The sequence below is a fragment of the Manis javanica genome, chromosome 1 (genome assembly GCF_040802235.1).
Source record: "Manis javanica isolate MJ-LG chromosome 1, MJ_LKY, whole genome shotgun sequence".
NCBI classification, from domain to species: domain Eukaryota; kingdom Metazoa; phylum Chordata; class Mammalia; order Pholidota; family Manidae; genus Manis; species Manis javanica.
This window is the reverse complement of record NC_133156.1, coordinates 123,647,728-123,664,187: the sequence shown is the minus strand read 5'-3', so window position 1 is coordinate 123,664,187 and position 16,460 is coordinate 123,647,728. Positions and strand designations below refer to the sequence as shown.

Sequence of the window (16,460 nt, the reverse complement as noted above, 5' to 3'; positions counted from 1 at the left end):
TTACCCTGGGCATCAGACAGCCAGGCAAAGTTTGGATGTTTACTTCTGAATGTAGAGGGCGAAGGCACAGATTGATCTAGATTGTGGTGCCCAGTATCATTTGTTCCTGGACTTAAACATCCTCTATGATCAGTCTGTGCAGCTCTGATGAACACTAAGCTGTCTGCTGATTACCCTGGGAAAACTGACTCTTCAGGCAGATTAAATATTTGCCTTGTGATACCCACAGCTTCCGCTGCCCCTCCCTACATTGCAAAAAAAAAAAAAGGAGATAACTTGCTTGTGATGGTGGGTTTGCTTGGGTTTGTTTTATAGCTCACATGTAACAGAATCAAACTGGCTAGATTCAAAGGAGCTGTGCTCAGGAAAGCAGAATGAATGCTCGGCACCAGAGAGGAACCAAGGCGGGTAAGGCCAGTGCAGCAAGGGCAAGCGAGCAGGAGTGAGTCATATGGCCTGAGCAGCCCTGGGCCCCATCAGCTTGCAGCCACTCTACTGTCACTAAACCAGCAGCACGCGACCACCTGGGTTCCGAGGAGCACGTCCCACATGTGTTTCTGAGGGGCTGGCACTGGCCACAGAGCTAGGGCTGTGCTCGCCATCCTTCTTGCCAAAAATCACTTTGCAGACAAAAGTGGATTTTTAGCACTACAAGTGTATAAAGTCAGGAGCCACAACACAGGACACAAGGGAAACCTTCTAACAATGTCGCTTGTTTGGATGGTATTACAAGTTGAATCATGTTCCCCCAAAAGAGATATTAAAGTCCTCCAGTCCCTCAGAATGTGACCTTTTTTGGAAATAGGGTCATTGGAGACATAATTGGTTATGATGAAGTCGTACTGGTAAGGTGAGCCTTTACCCACTATGACTTGTGTCCTTATAAGAGAGAGAAAGGTGACCCGCGGGGAGGACAGGCGCCGACAGAGCAGAGGCCTGAGGGATAGAGGCCAAGGAAGCCAAGGAAGCTGAGGATCACTGGCCACCGGCAGAAGCTAGGGAGAGGCGAGGAAGGGGTCCACCCAGAGTCTGAGAGGGAGCATGGCTCTGTTGAAACCTTGATTTCAGACTTCGAGCTTTCAGAACTGTGAAAAAATAAATACGTGTTGTCTGAAGCTGTCCAGTGGTGGTACATGTTATGGAAGCCCTAAGAAACTGATGCAGACGGTTGGCGTCTGAGTGAGCAGGTGTGCTTATATAAACACTTTTTCTGTGACCAGTTCCTACTTCTTTTATGAACCAATTTATAATTTGATAGTATTTTTTAATCAAGTAGGAATAGTGGGACTATATAGGAGTTGGCCAGCCAGACGAATGAGACACAGCCCATTCCCTACTCCAATGTGGCATCTATGCCCCTGCTGGAGAGAAAGTCGGTCATGTTCTGTAAGAAGCCAGTGATGCTAAAACAGTTCACTGTTATGACATCTTACTACTTTTTATTTAAAGGAGGGCTCTAACCACTAGAATGATTAAAGAGACTGGATCCTGGACAGAGGCAAAAGCCCTCCAGGACAAATGGTGCCAAAAGCGTATGTATATTTTGGGTACTTCCCTGGCAGGCGTGGGAGGAGGTGTGGGAGGAACAGTCGTAGAACCTCACCCGTCAGTCCTAATTCTGGCTTTGATGTTGCCATTAGTAGGTGTCCCAGCAAAGTCACTAGGACCTCTCGGGACTTCCATTTTCTTTAGGAGAATTTGCTTTCTGTATACCAATGTACCCATGTAACACAGAAGAAGGAAAAGGTAAAAACAGTAAATTAATTCAACCTCCCAGATCTTCAGGAAAAACCTTGGGTGGCATCTCAAGCATCTAGCTTCTTGGCTCTGTGCCCAAAACATCAAGATTATCAATATTTCTCCAGGCTCCTAATTCCTTTTTCTAGAACAGATTCCATATTCAGAAAGATTGACAGTCCGAAAGGTATCTTGTGACATCTGGGCATGTTATTGGATATGTTGTTTTATTTATTTAGTTTTTAAAAAGCAAATCCCAGACAGCATGTTATTTTACCCGTACCCATTTCAGTACATATACCTGGCAATCATGACTACAATCTTATGTAACCATGGTGCTATTTTCATATTTAATAGAATTAATAATAACTCCTTGGTATGATCTAATATGGATCTGATCATATTTTTGCAACTCAAAATAGGAAACAAATTGGTGAATTTGTCTGTAAATTCTTGAGTTGAAAGGAACCTCAGATAGTCAACTTCTATTAACATGCACTCCAGACAGAATGTTACATGTCCTGTTTTAAAATATCATAGGGTGTTTATGTATAAAGAAGGACTTTGGTGATCACCCGTCTCCTTACTTGACAGATGGGAACACTGAGGCCCTGAGAAGTCAGGCAACTAGAGACCAAGGTTGGATTGTTACCCATTCTTCTGATCCCCATCCCAGAGCAGACTGCCTCTTTAGTAATGAAGGTGCCACAGGCTTTCTTAGTAGTCAAATCTATTATTTAATTCTGAAGTTTTTATCTCTTTCTCACTAAACTCCCAATTAATAGCATTTTAAGCTTGTTTCCTCTGTGGAAATAGAGACAACTAGCCAGGGTTTTCTTTCTACTATCTGTCATGCCTTTGAAGACCCTTTTTAAGTGTTCAAGCTGTGTGCTTTTCCTATGAGACTGAGTGGCCCTGAGTCTGATCCCTTCCTCACAGGGCTTGCTTTCTCTCCTCCAAGGTGGTGCACCAGTGGGTGAGAAGCTTGGACTAGCAAAGGACGCAGCTGCTTGGAGCATGAAAAGGTTTCCCTCAAATGACCTCTCATTCTTGCCAAGTGGTCATGAGAATATGCCATCAAAACAGAAGGCTCTCAGAAACAGGCCCTATAGTTCTGTCAGCTATGTTTAATGAAAAAACAAACAACAGAATTCTTCACATATGAAGATGGAGAAAAAAATCAGGATACACTGAGACATAGTTGGTATTGGGTGAGTTCTTGAGATGTTCCCTGAGATGGGGGCTTGTTGTTTGAAGTGTTCTGATGGCTATTTTGCCCTTGGATTATTATCCCAAGATCTGGTGGCATGGAGACCTCATTGACCTCTGTTGACTCTGGAGAGCAAGGTGATGAATAATTTGGAAAACCTTCAGGGTCCAAAGTTGTGTCTGGATAAATTAAAACACCAAGTTATGAAGTTAAAGATTAAACTAACAATAAAAAAATCAGTTGACAAATCATTTTGACTTCAGGAAGCCTAACTATTAGTCTGACTGCTATTTTGACTAAAGTAAACAGCTACCCAGCTGGGTGCCCTCTGGCAATAAAGTTTGAGAATGGTTGTCTTAAGGTATTTCTTGGGGCTGGTAGGATGCATCCCAGTCACTTAAATCATCTATCTAACATTGGGTTGAGGAACATTTTTTCTTTCCTTGCATCAAGGCTATATAAATAAAGTATAATTTTATGTGCTTTAGAGTTTTGTGTTATTTTTCCTTAGAGAATTCTATTCTTGCTTTCAGAATTAGGAAGAAAATACTTCTTTAGTATTCTGTCAGAAAAACAAAATGATTCTCTCCTAGTGAAATCAGCTAAGGGAAAAGTCAAAGGAGGGGAGTGAAGAGAGAAGAACACATAGATTGGATGAATGGCACAAAGGACAAATCAAGTATCTCAGAATTACCTTTGGTCCCAGTCCCTTGACTCTCTAGCTGCCTTGTCCGACAAGCTTCTTGACTGAGTTTTTATGTGGATTGGCTTCTGGTGAGGAAGGAGGAGAGTAAAGGCCGCAAGAGGGAGAGACATAACTACCTCACTTTTGCTGATCCATTTGATTTTATGAGTCCATTTCTGCTTCAGCATCTCTGCTTATTCTGTCTTGATTATGCTGCCACTTGAGCCTCTGTCCTTCTTCCTTATTCCTGGATGACCTTTTCCACTTGACTCCACAAACCTTCATGACAGGCTTCTGAATGTCCCCCTGTTGTCCCTGCAGCACCCTGCATTGTGTTTACGAGTGACTCCTTGCTCTTGTCTCTACTATGCACTGGCCCACTCCTACCAAGTCCACATCAGTATATTCTTTACAGGGCTTCTCAACATTCAGTGTGTATCAGAATCTCATGGAAGGCTTGTTAAAAACAGATTGCTAAACTCCAGCCCTGGAGTATCAGATTCCTAGGTTTGGGGAGGGGCCTGAGATTTTATACTTCTAATAAACTCCTAAGTGGTCCTGAAGCTGCTGTTCAAAGTCTACACTCTGAGAACTACTGCCTTACATGAAAATAAAAAAGCACCTACCTAAAACTCTTTCTTGAGATCTTATGGCAAAGGCAGATGGTAGAAGGAGATAGACTGAAAAGAAAAAGTGACATCACATCAGTGACTGTAGATAGGGAAACATTCTGAGATGCCCTAAAATTACATGACATAAGGGCCAGAGAGTGGGAGAGAGAGACAAGGGAAGGTAGTCAATAGCTGTGGGCTGTGACTAACCAAAAACTCCACATTCCTGGATGAAGTCATTTCAGTAGTTAAATAGAAGGTTCTCGGGACCACTGCACCCCCTTGACCAGTGTCTGACTACCATTGACAACCAATCCACAAACCTTCTCTGTGGATTAACCACCTATCTCTGGACTGTCCCATTGCACTTTGACCCACCTTGCTTATCTGTAGCCAATGTGAATTCAGGGAACTTTCTTTCCTTGAGACCCCTTATAAGTGTCCCCTGTTTTTTGAGCCTGGTGGGACAAGTTGTTTCTTTTCATTGGCTTGGCTCCTGGTGAAGCAGAAACTTCCTGCCCCAGGAGTCAGCCTTTAGAGATGCTCAATAAACCCTTTTATTTCAGAGATCTCTCAGTCTCAGAAATTTTTAATTTGTCACTGAGAATCAGTGATGTTCAGTACCCTGCAATTTCTGATGCAGGACACTAGCAAAGAGTTACAGAGGGTGTGAACTTAATGTGAAGCATACTTAACATTCTATTTTTTAATCCTCAGTGACTTGGTGATAACATTAGATATTGTTGTCCTCATTTTATTCATAAAGAAAAATAAATTTGGAGGTTACTGATTGGTCTAAAGATCACACAGGTTTTAAGGGATTGAGCTGTAATTTGAACCCAGGTCTATGTAAACAAAGCCTGAACTTCCTTACTTTCAAGCCTTTTAAAAAGGAACATAACGCTCTTTTCTTTATGGAAATTCTATAAGGGATCTCGAAATATAAAACAGATAAGAGTATCTGAAAGAGAATAAGAAAGAGCATGTGACCAGTTCCATCCATTTGGCCCCCATTTGTACCTTGTGGTGCCTCTGGAGGCACCTGTATGGAGGTCTAGGACTCCTAGAAATCCAGTAAGAAAACCATGGTCTTACACAAGTTTGTCTTCTCATTGGCTCATATACTTCAAAACAATCTCCTTTAGCTTTAACTAGGATACAGTTACTTGACTCATCTACACATTTGAGTGCATACCATGAAAGGCTATTCTCTGACTTCAAAGAAGTGTGCAATCACTAAATAACAAGGGGAGAGAAGAAAAGAGACATGGAAACAATTACTGTAATGTGTCAGATCTTTTATGGAAGAACACAGTTCCTTTTTAGTGGGAGCCAATAAGCTGGAAACATTTTGAAATATTAAAGTATTAAAATATTAATATGTTTTATCCCATTTTATAGGCTAAAATAGCCATTTATAATTGTGCCCATGCACACAGGCATATATTTAAATATATTGTTGGAGATTACTTTATTTTGATATATCAGAGATGCTATCAATTGTTTTATTTGCTACCATTGTTTTATTTACTGCCAAGAAAAAAAAATACTTCCAGTTAAACCGTGATATGCCAAAAGTTAAAATATGTATCCCAATTTCAAAAATAATAAAATGTGTTAAAAAAGGTTCATTTTAGACTTAAATATGTGTGGTATAAAGAAAAGAACCTATCATGTTTTAATAATAAACTTGGGAACATAAAAATAAAATAACTTCCCTAGAGGGCCACAGACAAAAGTATATACCTCAAATGTTAAAAGGGGCCAAAGCAATAGATCAAAGTAATGAAACAAAGTGCCCATTATATTCTAACCTTTATTCCATCAAAGAATAATTTGCATCAGAGAGGTGTTGTATTGGAAATGATGACTCAAAGATAAATCCTGCCAAAGCCAATTTGGACATTTGGACATTACAGATCTTTCTCAACTTACTATGGGGTTATGTCCCCATAAACCCATGGCAAATTGAAAATATCATTAAGTCAAAAATGCCTTTAATACACATAGCCTACCCAACATCATAGCTCAGCCTAACCCTCCTTAAACATGCTAAGAACATTTATATTAGCCTATAGTTGGGCAAAATCATCTAACACAAAACCCATTTTATAACAATGTGTTAAATATCTCATGTAATTTATTAAATACTGCACTGAAAGTGAAAAACAGAATGATTGTATGTGTGTCAGTTGTTGACTCTAGTGACTGAGTGGCTGACTGGGAGCTGTCACTGCCCAGCATCAAGAGAGAGTATTGTGCTGCATAAGGCTAGCCAGGCAAAAAAAAATCCAAATTCAAAATCTGAAGATAGTTTCTACTGAATGTGTATTGCTTTTGCACCATCATAAAGTCAAAAAATGGTAAGGGGGCCATCTGTACATACATATGTTTTTCTTCATAGTCCATTAATTCTCCAAATAATTGTAGATGGACTTGAATTGCATTTCAAGAAACACATACAATGGAGAATAAACTGGAGAGTTAGAGCAAATGAGAAAAATGTAGTAGAAAGTGAAATACCATCTCAAAATGAGTAAAGCAGAGAAAATAAAAACACTTGAGAAAATTTAATTGGTGAAAAGTAAACCATGAACATTAAAATTTTAACTTATTTTTAAAGAATGGGGTTTCATATATGAATTTTTGAGTTAATATCAAGTTTATAAGAAAATTAAATCAAGTAAGATGCTCCATCCCAACCTCTGAGCAATATGGATACTGAAGAGTTGAGTGAAGGAAAAAATTACACTATTCGGTTTATTACAGGCTGGAAGACCCAGATGCAACTTTTTAAATAACTGATTTTACTTTATTCTTTATATTAACAGTGTGGGGGTAGCTCTTTATTCATTCTAATCAACCTTATAAATGAAGAGAAAGGTCTTCTGAATCTCTATTATGCCTGAAACTTTTCATTTCAGGCAACATTTCTTTTTCCTTTTTTTAAGCCTATAATAATCCTTTGAATAGTGGTAAGAGATTTGAATAACTTTCAAAGCCCATATCCATCTGCCAGTTTATAGTCAACAGTACTGTGGCATTTAGGATTATACAGTCACCATTCAAAGGAGTCATTCATTCTTGAAGAAACAGAATAGGTAATAACTTGGACACTTCTTTGCCTTGTTTCATTCTTGGCTTATAATATGAATAATTCAACCCTTTTCAACAAAAGTGAACACTTACTGTATGTAAATGTCACTTTCCTGGGGAATAGAAAGAATATATGCAAAGTATGATCTTGTCCTTGATGGCCTTAGGCTTTATTTCATGGTGGGATGAGGGACAATAACTATATGCAGTGAATATAGTACCAATCAGAAAAATGTGAGGGCTGCCATTCAGCTGGCATTACTGCTACAGCTGGCTGCCATCTGTTCTGGTTGGTAAGTAGCTATGCCAGACTTACTTTAAAGTATTTAAAATTTTATATCTGAATAACCTTCAGCAAATGGTGCAAGCTATCAAATATCCCTTCTCCATTTCTTCCTTACCAACACAGCCCTCATTTTGTTTAGTGCATCAATGTACCCAACCAAAGAAAAGAGCATTTCCCAGCCTCCCCTCCTCCTAAGGGTGGCCACGTGACACAGTTCTGACCAATAAGACTTAAGCAAATGCCACTAAGAACTTCTAGGAAAGCTCTTTCAAATAAATCTGATTGAGCTAGCCCTTTGAGTCTTCCCCTTCTTGATAGCCCTTCTTGCCCCAAGTTCAGACCTGAAGCTGTAGATGGGGCAGCTGACTTGGGGATTCTGGATGGCTAAGAAAAAAGATTGAAGGGGGCTGGGTCCCTGATGCCATTGTTTGGCTACTGCATCAACCGTGGATTGTCTGCCTCTGAACTCCTTAGTACTTAAGAAAAAGAGAACTCCTATTTGGCTTTAGTTCCTGGTCATTCAGATTTGGGGTGTGACACATCATGTAACACAGTTTTAACAGATACGCCATCCTAAGATCGACCAGAGTTGGGAAATTTCATATGCGGCAAGTTGACTAGGAAAATATGAAAAGGACAGGATTTTAAAACGTAGAATTTTAGAGGTGGAAGAAAACATGAAAATTATTTTGTTCAATATCCTTATGAAGATGAAGAGAGTGAGTCTGAGCAAAGTCCAGTTGTTTGTTCCAAATCTCTCATTTGGTTACTTGCAAAATGAGGGTGGATCAATTCTCTTGCTATCTTGAAACACAGTAACATCCATGAGAAATTACAGAATGTGTGTTAATTTGAATGAGTGAGTACCACTTTCAGGTGTGTGAAGAAATGTATACTGAGAAGCCGTAATAATTCAACAAGGATGCAGGTGATGAAACAGATGTCATCCTTGACCTATTAATTTCCAATCCTCTCCCACCTTACTTTCCAAGTCTGATGAGTTTTACCTTCTAAATCTACCTTTTATTGAGCCTTCCTTGACTATGGCCTCCCCTGTCATCTCCTAGCTGGGTGCCATGACTCTGGACGATTTTATCATCCTGCACCGTGTTCATTATAACACTCATTACACTATATGCTCACTTACTGGGCTCTGTCCCTGCCAATCCATGAGGGCAGGGGTCATGACCACCCATGTGGTTAGGTGCTGTTTACACACTGTGCTTTCTCAATAACTCTTCAGAGCCCATATTCAGACTTGGAAAAAATGGCAATTCTCTCATGTTTAGTCTTTTCACTGGGTGTGTATTTAAGTGCAGGCAACATGTGGAAGCTTTTATCAACCTGTGGGAAATCTCTTCAGAAGTATATAGGCTGGCATAAAAAAAGCTTTAGAAATAGGCATCTTTCATAGACATTGGCCCATATGTTTTCACAGGTAGGGTGGCTAGGAGCCTAGGTTGAACCGAATATTCCACAATTTGGGGTTTATGAAATAGATTTTCAAGTGGGTTTACATGTGGTTTTATGGAGCATATCTGGGATATTAGTGGAAATCACCAAGCAGTCCAGGGAGATGATGCTGAAGTTACATTGGATCCTCAGGAAATGGGGAGAAAAAGAAGGGTGGTGTTGGCAGCCAAAAAGACCTGGGAAATTAGGAAGTACATTTAATAGTGAGCACACTTGGGTGATTCAAGAACCAGTCTGGATTTCTAGTGTGGGTAGGGCCATTACTGGAAGCATGGGTTCTTTACCCAATGCTCTCAGTGAAGCTTGAGAGGAAATTACTTGGAAGCCTTTACATTCTGAATGCTAAGCAAGGAATAGCTGTAAACTTTGGCTACAAAGCAAGGTCTAAGTTCTTTGGAGCAAGATGTTTGTCTACTTGTGCCAATTTGGAAAAGATAGACACTTGTAAGCAATGGGGTCTGTTACGGGGATGAAGTTGCAGAATGTGAAAGCGTAAAGTCAGTTTAGATTAGTGATTACCATGTAGGTTGTCTGGTTTTGAATCTTCATGCTGCCACTTACTTGCTGGGCAACACCAAGTAAGTTACTTAGCTTTTCTGTGTCTCAGTTTTCTCATCAGTAAGCTGGAGTGATAATAGTGCCCACTGCATAGGTCCACTGTGAGCAGTGAGTGTAATGTAATTCCCATAAAGTGCTTGAAAGAGTGCCTGGGACATAATCCCAGTCAATAAATGTCAACTATCATCACTACAGAATTTCTGCAAACTGTTGGTTTGACCTCACAGGGCTAAAGAAAAGATAATAAAAAAGACAACAAATGTAATAATTATCCCAATTGATGATTTAGGTGAGGGACTGGTAAGCTGTTAATGTAAAGAGGCAGATAGTGTTTCCAGCTTTGTGGTATGTAGGGCCTTTGCTGCAACTGTAAAGGTATGCTGTTGTGCAAAACAGCAGTAGACATGATACAAAAGAACAGACGTGGCTGTGTCCCCAAAACACTTTATTTACAAAACCTAGACTAGAATTTTATTTACCAAAACAGATGGCAGGTAGGATTAGCCAAGCACTGGCTTAGACAATTGCACTGCTTTTGTCCAGGCAGAACAATCTTTTGGATAGAATAGGTAGATATTCTGTTTTCTGCCTGAAATTCATCTGTTCCCCTATTTGCATGATTGGTTCTACCTTATCACTTTATGTAATGTACCATTTTCACACACACACACACACACACACATGTATGCACACACACACACACCCTTGGTTTTCTTCATAGTGCAAATCATAACTATGCTAGATGTTTGTCTAATTATTTGTTTTCATTGCCCTCTTATGCAAGTTAAACTGCCATAGCAGCAGGTCAAAAAATACTTGTTAAATAAATAAAGGAAAGACGTATTGACCGCAAAGGGCCAAAACATTCTGACAATTTAAATTCACATAAATTAAGTGCTATTCTCAGTAAAATATACTGGATAATTATTATTTCTAAGAAAACTGATCTATGCATCTGCTTTTAAAAGGCCAAATCTATAAATGGGGATTTCTTCCTAAAACCCATGGGGCATCATGCTCTCTTTTCAGTTTATTGGTTTACTCACAACTGTGGGTTGAAATAATGTTTCAGGAGAGCTTTTGAGTTCTTTCATTCACTATTAATTCATTTCTATTTAAGGAATCTATGCATGTTCTCTTTTGTCTTTATACGATGCCACCAATTTTGGAAATATTTGAAAAAAATTTAAAACTTTTCTTGAATCAGTTGTTTTCGTCTTTCTCATTGTTCTGTGTTTAATATTAGCCTAGTATCAGGCACACAGTAGATACTTAATATATATTTGTAAATCAACAAATGAATTCATTTTCATTGAGTTATTCTTGAACTTTCCACAGTAAGAGAATGAACAGAAAGGGCTGTATTGTTGAAAACACTGGTCAAAGCACAGAAAAATGTACTGTATGTCTTGTGTGGACACAAGAAAGTGAGAATAAGAGGGATGTAAAATCAAATTGTGAGGCAATTTTGCCTTTGATTTTTGCAGGATTTACAAAAGACAGGAGTTCTAGGAATCAAAAAAAGAGCAATGGGAACACTATATATCTCAAATTACCATATTATTTACCAGCATGGGAAGGCAAGTAATGAATACATTAGAATAGGTCTCATCCCCTTTGTATTTGTCATAAAATATCAGTGCTCTCAAATCCCCCAGACACAAATATGATGGGCTGTGGAAAGCTGGTTCTCACACCAGTGTGATCCAGCAGTTATGGAAAATTGATTTCATAAATGCTGGTAACAGAGAACAAACTTTCTCTGACAGCACAGAAATTCCTAACTTTTTTTCTGACCCCTATTGCTGGAGCATCCCGTTGCCCTGAGGGTGATTTGTGAAAAAAACAAATAAAGAGAAGAAATGCTGCCCTTCAGCGTCTGCTCCTCTGTTTGATAGACTCATGTAAAAAAGTGGACAACATCTAATTTGTGTCATTTGCACAGTCAATGATTGCCTTCCTTCCTGGTTTAGGGAAGCAGTCTCCATTCTACAAATCTCTTTGAACCTTAGAACTGGATGAATCTTTGGAGGTTGCCAATTCCTACCAAATGGACCCTGTAAGAGCCTTTTTGTGACACACCATATATTAGAAGGATTTTTGAACTCTGCTTGAGCATTTCTGTTGCTTTGTCTACACATCTACTCTACCTTGTATGCACATTATTGCAACTCAAAGAAAATTAGTTTGCCATGCCTGTTACGAGCACCTTGAAGACAGGGGTCCTATTTCGCCTCTATCTCAAAACATTGCTTGATTGCCTGGCTCATGGCAGGCTCACAACAAATATTTGCTGAGTGAATAGAACAATAAATAAATGCTTAAAGCTTCAAAACAAAATTAATTTCTCTTTGCTTAATAACTGCTTCTTTATAAAACTTTGTAAAAAGTATAAGAAATAGCCTATATTTCTATTTATCAGTGACTAAGGCAACTGGAGCTGAGACAGGAAATAGCAGAGCCTCCACCATATATTCATCAGCTAACAAAGAAAATTATTTTCTTGTGTAAGAACACTTAATATGAGATCTACCCATGTAGAACATTTTGAAGTGTATAGTACATTATTTTTTACTATAGGTACAATGTTGTACTGCAGGTGTCTAGAACATTATTAATCTTGCCTACCTAAAACTTCAGGCTTATTGATTAGTAACTCCCCAGTCCTCATCCTCTAGGTCCTGGTAGCCATCATTTCACTTTTTGATTCTATGAATTTGACTGTTTAGATCCCTCACATAAGTGGAATCATGCAGTGTTTGTCTTTCTGTGACGGGCTATGTCACTTAGCATATTTTCAAGGTCAACATAATATCTATGTAGTCACATATTGCAGAATTTCCCTCTTTTTAAAGGCTGAATACTACTCCATCATATGTATATATCACATTTCTTTATCCACTCATCTGTTGATGGATATTTAGATTGTTTGTCCATGTTGCTATTGGGAATAGTGCTGCAATAAGCAAGGAAGTACTAATAGCCCTCTGAGGTCCTGATTTCCATTCTTTTGGATATATACCCAGAAGTGAGATTGCTGGATCATATGACAGTTCTACTTTTAATTTTTTAAGGAAATCTTCATACTGTTTCCCATAGCATCTGCACCATTTTGCATTCCCACTAACAGTATGTAAGGGCCCCAGTTTCTCCACATCTATGACAACACTTTTTCTTTTTTTAACAGTAGCCATGCTGACAGTGTGAGATGATATCTCATCCCGGTTATGGTTTACACTTCCTTGATGACTAGAGATATGAAGGATTTTTTAAAATATAACTTTTGCAGCCATTTTGTTTTCTTTGGAGAAATGTCAATTCAAATGCTTAGCTCTTTTTTAATTGAGTTATTAATATTTTTGTTATTGAGGTATAGGAGTTTCTTCCAACGTTTGGCTATTAATCCCTTATCAGATATATGATTTGCAAATATTTTCTTCCATTCCACAGGTTACTCTTTCATTCTATTGTCTCCTTTTTTGTGCTGAAGTGTTCAGTTTGATATAGTACCACTTGTTTATTTTTATTTTTTTGCCTGCGCTTTTGGTGTTATATCCACAAAATCATTGACAAGATCAATGTTATGAAGATTTTCCCCTATGTATTCTAGATTTTTACAGTTCCAGGTTTTACATTTAAGTTTTTAATCCATTTTGAGTTAATTTTGGTGGGTATTGTGAGATGGGGGTCCAATTCTACTCTTTTGCATGTGGATATCCAGTTTTCCCAGCATGATTTGTTGAAGAGACTATCTCTTACCCATTGTGTTTTCTTAGAAACTTTGTAAACATCAGTTGACCATATATGCACCGATTTATTTCTAGGCTCTCAATCACTTCCAGTATATGTGTCTGTCTTTATGTTGGTACTATACTGTTTTGATTATTATAGTTTTATAATATATTTTGAGATCAAGATGTGTGATACTTTCAGCTTTTTCCTTCAATCTCAAGATTGATTTGACTATTCATGCTCTTTTGTGGTTCCACACGAATTGTAGACCTGTTTTTTCTATTTCTCTAAAAAGTACCATTGGGATTTTGGTAGAGTTGAATTTGCATTTGATAGTATTGAATCTGTAGATTGCCTTGGGTAGTATGGACATTTTAACAATAATAAATCTTCAAACTCATGAACATGGGATGTCTTTGCATTTCTTTGTGTGTTCCTTAATTTGTTTCATCAATTTTTTGTAGCTTTCAGTATACAAGTCTTTCACCTCCTTAAGTTTATTTCTAAGTATTTAATTCTTTGTGGTGTTATTGTAAATGGGACTATTTTATTAATATCCCCCTTTAAGATAATTTGTTGTTTGTGTATAGAAATGCAAATGATATTTTTCATGTTAATTTTTTATCCTGCAACTGTACTGAATTCATTTATTTCTTATAACAGTACTTTTATGGGGTCTTCAGGGTTTTTTGTATGTGAGAGCATGTCATTTGCAAACAGGAACAATTTTCCTTCTTCCTTTCCAATTTGGGTGGACTTTATTACTTTTTGTTGCCTTATTGTTCTGCCTAGGCCTTCTAGTATTATGCTGAATAGAAGTGGTGAGCGAGGGCATCCCTTGCCTTTTTCCTGATTTAGAAGAAAAGCTTTCAGTTTTATGATGTTAGCTGTGGATTTCTCTGATACGGCTTTTATTATGTTTTGGTACTTTCCTTCTATTCCTAGTTTTTTGAGTGTTTTTATCATCAAAGGATGTTGACTTTGGTCAAATGCTTTTTGTGCATCTATTGAGATAATCATGTGATTTATATTCTTTATTCTGCTAATGTGGTGTATCACATTAACTGATTTGCATATATTGAATCATCCTTGCATTCCCACAATAAATCCCACCTGCTCACAGTGTATGATCCTTTTAAAGTGTTGCTTGATTTGGTTTTTATTATTTTTTGGGGGGGGATTTTCCCATCTTTATTCATCAGGGCTATCAGCCTGTAGTATTCTTTTCTTGTGGTGTCTTTGGGTGCCTTTGGTATCAGATGATGCTGACTTTTATAACAGGAATTTCAAAAGTGTTCTCTTCAAATTTTTTTGTATGTGTGAGCAGAATTGGCATTAATTCTTCTTTAAATGTTTGGTAGAATTCACCAGTGAGGCTGTCTGGTTCTGGAATTTTTATTGTGTAGTGTTTGATTACTGATTCAATATTCATGTTATTTGTATGTGTATTCAGATTTTACATTTCTTCATAATTTAGTCTTGGTAGGTTGCATGCTTCTAAAAATTTATCAATTTCTCCTAGGTTGTCTGGTAATGTGGTATATAATTGTTCATAAATGTCTCTATGATCCTTTGTATTTCTGTGGTATCAGTTATAATGTCTCCTCTTTCATTTCTTATTTTGTTTTAGTCTACTCTCTTTTTTCCTTAATTAGTATAGATATGGGTTTGTCAATTTTGTTTACCGTTTCCAAAAACCAACTCTTTGTTTCACTGATTTTTTTCTGTTGTTTGACTATTTTCTATTTTACTCATTTTTGCTCTAATCTTTGTTTTATCTTTACCTTCTGCTAAGTTTGGATTTCATTTGTTCTCCTTTTTTTTAAAGATTTTTAAGGTGTAAAGTTAGGTTGTTCATGTGAGGCTTCTTTTTAATGTAGGTGTTTATTGCAAAAAACTTCCCTCTTAGAGGGTACTCATTATTTAAATTGATTTTTATGTTCCAAAAGTCAGATCATGTCCCTATAGCCTGCACACCATGAAAGCCTTGTAATGCTAGGTTAGCATTTAAATACTCTTTAGCCTTTCCTGGGCCACAGTAGCATAATAAATCTGAGCTTTATTTTTTTTCTACTTCACCAAGGTTTATTCATTTCTGATTTACTAACATCTTTGGCTTCATAGTTTTCATAGTGTTTTTGAGTATAGTCGTTTTCTTCATAAGAAAATGCATCTATTTGTAATGTGCATTGTTCTATTATGTTGAAGATTAAGTCCTTCCTATAAAGCCCTTTACATTCCTAAATTAACTTCAATTTTAAAAGCAAATTTATTCATATTCAATGCCTAGTGCAGTTTACTCATAATTAATGTCAGCTAAAGAGCCCAGGTACTTAAAGGGACAGTTTTGTAGTCAAGGCTTTGGTGAGTTCTGAATTGCTTTGGATCTGCATGATTCTTTGATTGAGAAAAATGTTCATCCATGAAATAAAATGGCTAAAATGGAGAAGGAAATGCTAGGTACCCTGGGCTGGTTACTTTATCACTCACTTTCCCCAATTCCAATTAGTCCTAAGTACTACACATGTTGACTAAGAATCTCATGATAATAATTAGAAGAAAGACACTGGAGAACGTAAAGTCATGCACAAACCAGCATGCTCAGTGTGAGTTAGGACTGGGTTCCCATACTGAAATATTTTTCAAAATATAGCCCATGCAGATGTTATTTGAATGCTGTTGAGTAGAGAGAGACTTTACCCCCAAATTAATTAGTGCTACTAATTGCTTTGAGCCTGGCTGTTCAAAATAGACTGCATGACAAATCCTTTGTCATGATCTTCAAATCTAGTATGATGGAATTCTTACAAAACGAGACTTGCTTAGTCATTGTCAGAGTCTGGTTCTATCAACCAACCAATCAGTCAATACAGGCATTCAATATGACACATTTAGTACCAACAATTTAGAAGGGACTACTCTAGCTGCTGGGTGGAGGTTACAGTAAAGAGAATATGTAGATGTAATAAAGGTGGTGCTTGCCTTCAAGGAGCCTGTGTTGTAATGGGAAACAGATATGTAAACAAATTAATTGCAATACAGGCTTGAAAGTATGTCTCTGACTTTTCTTCA

General features: G+C 37.7%; 1 protein-coding gene across 6 annotated transcripts in view; it reads right to left on the bottom strand.

The window, feature by feature from the left end:
• The window catches only part of PRLR (prolactin receptor), a 142,892-nt gene that overhangs the window by 49,597 nt on the left and 76,835 nt on the right, over positions 1-16,460 (bottom strand). The window contains exon 1 of one of the 6 annotated variants that reach the window (XM_017674210.3): positions 5-2,245. The exons of the other annotated variants lie outside the window; for them this stretch is intronic. The gene's annotated coding sequence lies outside the window, so the exon portion shown is untranslated. Of the gene's footprint in view, positions 1-4; positions 2,246-16,460 lie in introns of those variants that run through there. 6 annotated transcript variants of the gene reach the window in all.